Here is a 9,306-nt window from a genome sequence, read left to right as displayed (position 1 = left end):
ATATTATGGGAGAGAAAGAGGGAGAAGACAGCCCCTCCCTAATAGTTTACAGAATATATGGCAAATTGACAATGCAGATGACGGAGTCCTCAGCCTGGCAAAGTTTTATCTTTACCTGTGAAACAATACAGAACTCCACTTGGAAGAATTGCCGTGTGTCATTCTTGGTTTGGGGCCTGGAACAAAGGAACTTACAAACCCCAACCCAATGGTAGAGTTGGAAATATCCTTGCATATCATATTGCTGAAACACACACACTACACACTATGCCAAGAGGAAGATAAGCAATGTGTCGCTACAAGATATCCCTCGGGGTCAGGGTTGAAATCCCCCTGGTTCGGCCAAAGTAGTAGGGACGATTGTCCTTTGTTCTGTGAACCAGTAGTTTTTAAAAATATATTACGAGGATTGTGCGGCTCAGCTTTGAGCTGCGCAATCATCAGAAGATTTTTTCCGCTTTTTTAAAAAAAGGGGGGGGAAGGTGGCCATGCCCACCCAGTCACATGACACCCCCCTACACCAAGCCATGCCTACAGACCCGGAGGGGGCGGGATTAGATTTCACCACTGCTCGGGGTGCAACCAGTCATTCAGCAACCATTCGGAGTTACGATGGCACTGAAAAGACATGAACTTGCATCCCATCTTGGTCGTCCCCACAACTGCAGTTCAGGTGCTCGGCATCCGGCACACACTAACCACAGCTGCAATACCTTCTGGTCGCATAATTGCCCTTACAATAGAGGTGTCAAACTCAAGGCTAGGGGGCTGGATCCTGCCCACGAGGTGCTTAGATCTGGCCTGCAAAGCTGCCCTGGAAGCTGTGAAGGACCGACCCATGGTGCTTCTGCCAGCAAAAACGGAGGTTGGGAGGGCTACATGCCCCCCCCAACTCCATTTTCGCTGGCAGAGGGTTGCAGGAGACTATTTTCACTGGCAGAATGCCCAGGCCATCACAGGCACCCCTGACACGCGTGACGTTGATCTGGCCATGCCTCCCCCGAGGCCAAAAAGAACCCTGATGCGGCCCTCAATAAAATCAAGTTTGACACCCCTGCCTTACAACCTTCCCTGCTAAATATTAATTGGGACTGGACGTAACATCATCCTTCTTGACCATATCCCCCCTCCCCAGCAACAAGAAACCCCAATGACCATTGTAACCCATGGGCTACCTGTAGCTTAAAGCCACCGGAGACTGTTAGTCTGTCTCTTGGAGCCGATACACAACCATTTGTGTACAATAAGGAAAATGATCCTTGCCTGCTGGGAATCAGTATTTCATCACCTTCACTGACAATGAAAAGCAGATATATATACCGAATGGATTGCATAATTGCAAAAATAGGAGAATGGGTAATCAAAGATGAGGTGACATAGCAGACAATACGTTTTGGTGCGATCCTAGAGCTCTCTGACCTAACGGTGAAGAGGATGGGACCAAAGAAACAGGAGTGCTTGAACAGACCGGGCCATGAACACCAGACCTCAAAGCCATACAAGCGGTCCTCAAATTACGACACTTGAGCCAAAAATTTCCATTGCTAAGGAAGACAGTTGTTAAGTAAGGTTTGTTCCATTTTTACGACCTGTCTTGCCACGGTTGTTAAGTGAATCCCTGCAGGTGTTAAGCTAGTAACCTGGTGGTTAAGTGACTCTGGCTTCCCCCATTGATTTTGCTTGTCAGAAAGGTCACAAAAGGGAATTGTGTGACCTCTCCGGGACACAACAAGAGGAGTCAGTTGCCAGGCGTCTGAATTTTGATCAGGTGACCCCAGGGATGCGGCAATGGTTGTAAGTGTGAAAAATGGGCATAAGTCATTTTTTTTCAGTGACTGGCTAGGGAATTCTGGGAATTGGAGTCCACTCATCTTAAAGTGCCCAAGATTGAGAAAGAAACTCTGTGGTAGAGGATTTGCACTGTGACAAATATGGGGATGCAAATAGACATCCCTGGATATAGGAGAACATTCCTATATGAAGAGATCAATGAAGTAGTGTACCTGGAACAACTATGAAAGTGATGGCTAACCTATGCCAAAAGCGTGGGGAATGTGGGGGGTTGTGCATGTGCGTGCCCACATCCATAGTTATGCGCCATCCCCTGTGTATGTGCAACCCCCATGCATGTGTGCGCCCCCATGCATGCGTGCATGGCCTTCCCCCCCCCCACTTTTGGCATGCAATGGCACAGTGGACCTGTTTTTCTCCCTCCCCAGGCTCCAGAGGCTTCCTGGGAGCCTGGGGAGGGCAAAAACAGCTCCCCACACAATCCTCCAGAGACTGGAAATGGCCCATTTTCCAGCTTCCGGTTTGCACATTGGGCAGTTTTTCGCCTTCAGGAGGCTTCCCCAAAGCCTCTGAAGGGCGAAAAACTACCAAAAACCAAGACCAAACTCAGCTGGCCAGCGCGCACGCGCGCGTGCTGAAACTGACAGAACACCTCGCGTGCCCTCAGAAATGGCTCCGCGTGCCACCTGTGGCATACGTGCTATAGGTTCGCCATCACAGAACTATGAGAAGAAAAAACAGGTTGCCTTTTTTTTATGGGCAAAGAAGAGGGGAAGGGGTTTCCCACAGAAGCACCCTTTGAAGAAGCAAGGCATGTTTACACTGCTAAAGTAAGAGAAAATATGGTGGAAGAGTCCTTACTATGAAAATAATTCATAGACATTGCACTAATCTGTTGCGACAAGAGAATGATGGAAGTGAAATCATGCGGAAACGCAATGAAAACATTTGGGATCCAAAAAACGTAGGACAAAGCATATGCTTACTTTTATTTCCTTTTGGTGTAAAACACCAGCATCATGGTGCTGTTCCATAAGTTGGAATCTAAGAGTAGCAGGGCTGAAAGCAACCTTGTAGAAGTTGTTGCATCATGTCGAAGTAATCGGGTCTCCAGCAAAAAGTTTGGTGTGATGCTTCAAAGGGATAAGAACAGAGGTGGTATTCAGCAGGTTCTGACCAGTTCTGGAGAACGGGTAGCAGAAATTTTGAGTAGTTCGGAGAACCGGTAAATACCACCTCTGACTGGCCCCACCCCCAACTATTCTCTTCCTCCCAAGTCCCAGCTGATCGGGAGGAAATGGGGTTTTTGCAGTAACCTCCTGGAGTCGGGAGGGAATGGAGATTTTACAGTATCCTTCCCCTGCCACGCCCACCAAGCCATGCCACACCCACAGAAACAGTAGTAAAATAAATTTGAATCCCACCAGTAGACAAGAAGCTGAAACTGCATCACCAAGTCTAAAGCAGACTCCTTCGCTTGATGCAGATGACACCACTACCAAGACTCAAAGATGTTGAGTATGAAGCCGGCAGACAGTTCTTTGGCCTGCAACACTAATATTCTATTATACTATGCTGTTTCATTAGTGGGGAATTGAGAGGGGGAATAGTAAGGAGTAGAATGTGATGTTGTCAAAATAAAATTCCTTTCTAGAATCCAAGGTCTCTACACCTCTGCACCTGACCAGAACTAGATGGGTGAAACTGTCAGCATGGCAGTGGAAAATTGGATCATGTGATGGACTTGTGGGTGTGGGGCGAGATCATGAACTCTCAACTGTTAGATTTTTAGATTTAGATTTAGATTTTATTAACATTTGTAGGCCGCCCTTTTCCCTGAGGGGACTCAGGGCGGCTCACATAAAATCAGGGAGGGGAAGTACAGACAGTGACATAGACACATATAATAAAAGTAATAAGCAACATACATTCTGTGTGTGGGGGAAACCCAGGAAACTCAGAGTCGGGTTTTCCCAAATGTGCTAACATGATTCTCTTAATAAATTGGAACTTTGAGCAATACTTTGTTTTAATTTTGGATGTTATTTGGAACCCTGACATCGAAGTCTTTGGAAAAAAGTCCAAAGAAAAGCAATGAGAATGATTAAAGTTCTGGAGACTAAAACATACGAAGAACGGTTGCAGGAACTGAGTATGGCAGTCTAGACAAAAGAAGCACCAGGGGTGACAGTATTTGAGGGAGTGCCACAAAGAAGAGGAGGTCAACCTATTTTCCAAAGCACCTGAAGCAAGGCAAGAAATAATGGATGGAAACTAATCAAGGAGAGTAGCAACCAGGAATTAAGGAGAAAGTTCCTAATGGAGAACAATTAACCAGTGGAATGGGTTGCCTTTAGAAGTTATGGGTGCTTCATCACTGGAGGTTTTTAAAAAGACACTGGACAGTGTCTGAAATAGTATAGGGTCTCCTGCTTGAGCAGGGGATTGGACTAGAAGATCTCCAAGGTTTCTTCCAGCTCTATTCTGATTCAAAGACTAATTGCAAGTCAATCTATCGTGGAACACCTTTTCCTGTTAGGTGGTAGAACTGTTAGCTGGGTTGGAAGGAAACAACTTGTGTTCCCTTCATGTGTTAAATCATGTGTTATTTAAATTACTGTTGTATCTTGGCTACCATATTTGAACTACTGTATCTTGGCAGGATGGATAGATTTTAACCAGGTTAGAACATATGGAAAAGATTCCGTGTATATACACATCAAAGAACAGATCATGTATAAAAATGAGAAAAGGAGAACAATGGAAAATGAGATGATGATTATGGGGAAAGGTGAATTTGGATAGTTATCAATCAGAATAAATGCTGGAGGTCTTCTAATCCAGCCCTCTGCTCAAGCAGACGACCTTATACCAGTGATGGCGAATCTTTTTGTCACTGAGTGCCCAAACTGGAATGTGTGTGCATGTAGACCACAGCGCCGGAAACCTGAAAACCAGCTGATCGGTGAGCATGTGTGCGCCAGCCAGCTTCTTTTTGGATTTCCAGCATGCACGCTGGCCAGTTGGTCTTTGTGTGCTGTGGAGCACTGGAAACCTGAACACCAGCTGGCCAGCACATGCATGCCTGATTTTTGGCTGTTTTTTTGGATCGTTTTCAGGCCATTTGTAGGCCAAAATTGGACTGGAAAACAGCCTAAAAACGGCACGGAAAATGGCACAGAAATGCCCAGAAAACGAGCGGAAAAATGGCCTGTTTTTTTGTCCATTTTCCGGGCCATTTTCAGGCAGTCTGGTGCCCATGAAGACCGTGCACGCCAGAAACCAGAGGAGCAACTGGTGACAGTACACATGCCCACAGAGAGGGCTCTGTGTGCCACCTCTGGCACATGTGCCATTAGTTCGCCATCACAGCCCTATACCATTTCAGACAAATGGCTGTCTAGTCTTTTCTTAAAAATCTCCAATGATGGAGCACCCAAAATGTCTGACGGCAATTCGTTCCACTGGTTAATTGTCCTCCCTGTCAGGAAGTTTCTCCTTAGTTCCAGGTTGCTTCTCTCCTTGATGAGTTTCCATCCGTTGCTTCTTTGCCTTCTGGTGTTTTGGTAAGAAAGTTGTCCCTCACTTCTTTGTGGCAGCCCTCAAATGCTGAAATACTGCTATTGTGTCCCCCATAGCCCTTCTTTTCCCTAGACTAGCCACACCCAAATCCTGCAACCCTTCTTCATATGTTTTAGTCTCCAGGCCCTTAATCATCCTAGTTGCTTATTTGCCTACCTTACTAATGAACGAGCCAGGTTAATCGCCTACAGTTAAAACACTCTGGTTTTATGATGACCATTCTATCACTTAACCTTGATTAATTTTTAGAATTTAAATTACAGCGACTCTCAACCAAAAATCATTTAAAGCCTGGGTATATATCTAGCCCATTTCCCCAAAAATAAGACCTAACCAGAAAATAAGCCCTAGTATGATTTTTTTCAGGGACACAGTGGCTCAGTGGCTAAGATACTGAGCTTGTCAATCAGAAAGGTCGGGAGTTCGGCGGTTCAAATCCCTAGCGCCGCATAATGGAGTGAGCTACCATTACTTGTCCCAGCTTCTGCCAACCTGGAAGTTCAAAAGCAGGTAAAAATGCAAGTAGACAAATAGGACCCATGTTTGATGGGAAGGTAACAACATTCTGTGCGCCTTCGGCATTTAGTCATGCCGGCCACATGACCACAGAGACATCTAAAGACAGCGCTGGCTTTTCGGCTTTGAAACGGAGATGAGCACCACCCCCTAGAGTCAGGAACAACTAGCACATATGCATGAGGGGAACTTTTACCTTATGATTTTTTCAGAATGCTTGTAATATAATCTCTATCCCAATAAGAACCCCAGCTAAGATCATCAGCCAGCCAAACACATTTAGTACCATATTTCCCCAAAAATAAAACCTAACTGGAAAATAAGCCCAAATGGGTTCCTTTGGAGCAAAAATTAATAGAAGACTCAAGTCTTATTTTGGGGGAAAACGGGTACATCTTACTTATATGTATATAGTAATGACATTTGCTGAGTCACTCAGATTTAAGAATGGTGGCTTCAGGATAGCAGCCTTTCTTATGCAGTTTATTTTCCCCATTCCTCTGTGCATAAAAGTGTTCTCAGATCTACAGAAATCTAATTAGACTCTTATAAAAACCCTACTGAGGATTGTTCATAAGCAAATTCTAAGATACATTGGGAAAGGGATTTTAGTGAATAACAACCCATTAAAGAAGACAATCAGCCTCTTCTGATGTCCCTTTGAAAAGGAAGACTAAAGCTTTTGGGTGCGACCTATGAAAACCCACGTTTGATTTTCTACAACAGTTCATACCAGGTGGAGAAGAATGTAGAGTGAATCTTCATAGTCTAACAAACATCGATAGCAATGTTTTAGCAACTCCCTCTCAAACCGACCCCACAAAGTAAAGATCAGAAGGAAGTATTCTCTGTTGTTAAAAAGAAATGATACTCACATATATATTTGTTTTTGTGTGAGCGTTTATGTCCTTTCTTTTTCTTCTTTTTCTTCTTCTTTTCTACCTCTGTTTCCATGTTTGGCTCCATAAGCACCAGAGGAGTTTACACCTTTTTTTAAGCCTCAGCTGACAAGCTAGAAGTCCACTCCTTTTTACTAAAACAATAGACAACAGTTTGCAGGTCAAAGGCTCTTCTGCTGCTTCTATCTAATGAAGGACAAATTCTTTAAACGCTCTGACTTAAAGGGGGATTTAAGAGGCTGCTATTAGTGGACTAAAGGTTAAAGAGCCCCCACCACCTCCTGCAATTTACAAATCAGTGGCAGGAACATATAGAATATATATTTCTATTCCCTGAAATTATAGAAAGAAGCTGTAATCCTAACTCTAAGGCAATATAACCAGAGTTATATTTGCCCAATCCAGAATCACTTAGGATTTGGACAGTACCTAAACCAAATAAACTCCCTTTTTGGAAATAAAACCAGTTGGCTGCCAGAGGATTTACTTCAGAGTAAGCACATTTACTCACTTGAATTTAATCAAGACAAGACTTGGTTTTATACATTTATAACTTTTGCTTTAGGATTATCATTATTACTACGTACTTTTGGGTTGTTTGATTGTGGGGTGAAACATCAAGGAGAACCTATAGACATTACAATAAGCTACAATTCAAGTTATTTTAATCTTAGCTGATTATTTAATTGCTTGGCTTATGAACTGTCTCAGAAGATCTAGATGATATAAAAAAATCAAAACAATATATAGTAACAAGTTTAAAAACCAGAAGGTTGAAACAGTGGGGGCCTTCCTTGCCTTGGGGAGTGAGCCCCAAGAGTGCCTGTCTCCACATTCACCCCTGTTATATCTACTAATAGGAAGGGTCATCAACAGATACCCCCTATAAGATAAAGATTTAAGAGAGGAACAGGGGAGGCAAGTCAATAGAAAAAGCATAGCAATTAAAGTATTGAAGCGGGCAAGAGATGATGGATAGATGATTTTTCTTTTTTTATTGTTCTGATTTGCTTTTCCTTTTCTCTTTCTTTTAAAGCGTAGCAATTAAAATATCAAAGCGGGCAACAGATGATGGATGGATCATCCTTCTTTTTGTTATTCTGATTTGCTTTTCCTTTTAACTCTCTCTCTCTTTTCTTTTAGGTGGGTGACATGATTAGAACTTAGATAGGATAGAGAGAAAAGTTTTTTTTAATAAAGTGTGACATGATTAAAAGCTAGAATAATTGATAGAAATAAGGGGGAATATTAGTGTATGCACTTTATAATAATAAAAGTAATAAAAAGATATAACATGGAATAATTGAATAATGATGGACTATAACCTAATATAAATGTGTATTATTATTAGAGATACATATGTTGACTGAATGTAATAATTATGATTATTTTTATTAGTTTTATTTGTATTAGAATGTATGATACCCAGGTGCCACACTGTTCACACACTGAATGAAAATATATATTTCAGTGGTGGGTTGCAGGAGGTACGCCCCGGTATGGGCATATCGGAGCTTGTCCGGAGCACCGGGTACCATTCCGGTACAGTGCTCCAGAGGGCCCACCCCACCCGAGCTCCTTATCTGTCCTTTAAGCCTATGGCGCTTCCGTGCACGTGCATGATGCGTATGGTGCCTGCGTGATACTCTGCTGAGCAGCTGGAGCGTCGCGGAGGCTTGCGGAAACGTCACAGGAAAGTATGATGCATGCACGCGCCGTGTGCAAGTCCAGTACAGCTTTATAGATAAGAAACAACACTTTGAACTTGGAAACAACCTGATAACTAGTGCAATTTCTATAAGAGCGCTGGTGTATGAAAATACCAGTAAAGTCAAAGATAGCTACAGTTTGTACCAGTTAAAAGAGTTCCCAGGTGTTCAAGAGCAGCCCCATGTAGAGCAAAATGCAGTAATCTAAGGATGAGGCATGAGGGCATAGTCTTCAGAGCATCCTATTTTAGGAGAGGTCACAAAAGTAGCCAAAGCTGGACATAGGCCCACCTGGATTCCCGTACCTCCAGCAGAAGTCCAGGGGAACTCCATGTTGCAAGGGGATGGGGAGCTAAGTTGATATGACCTCAGAATCTGTTAGCTTCTCAACTTCTTCACTTGGCTTGGTGGAGTGGGTGCACGTTGACAGTAATCCAGGCTCTGGGTCAGGATTTCCATCACCTCTTCCACTCACTTGGATTCCAAGGAATCCAAGGACAGGAAGAAAGAGAAGGAGAAAGAAGAGGAGGGGGAGGAAGGATGAGGAGAAGGAGAAAGACAGGAGGAGGAGGAGATGGAGGAGGAGGAGATTTAGGAGGAAGAGGAGGAGGAGAGAAAGAGGAAGGGGAGAGGAAGGAGGAGGGGAGGAGGAGGAGAAGAGGAGGAGATGGAGGAGGAGGGGAAGGAGAAGGAGAGGAAGGAGAAGGAGAAAGAGGAGGAGGAGGAAGTGAGGAGGAGAAAGAGCAGGATGGGAAAGAAGGAGAGGAGGAAGAGGAGATGGAGGAGGAAAAGGAGAAAGGGAGGAGAAG

The sequence above is a fragment of the Thamnophis sirtalis genome, unplaced genomic scaffold, assembly GCF_051295495.1.
Source record: "Thamnophis sirtalis isolate CommonGarterSnake01/CBP01778 unplaced genomic scaffold, rThaSir2_p1.2 scaffold_15, whole genome shotgun sequence".
Classification (NCBI taxonomy): Eukaryota; Metazoa; Chordata; class Lepidosauria; order Squamata; family Natricidae; genus Thamnophis; species Thamnophis sirtalis.
The sequence above is the reverse complement of the archived record's forward strand: the minus strand, read 5'-3'. Positions refer to the sequence as shown.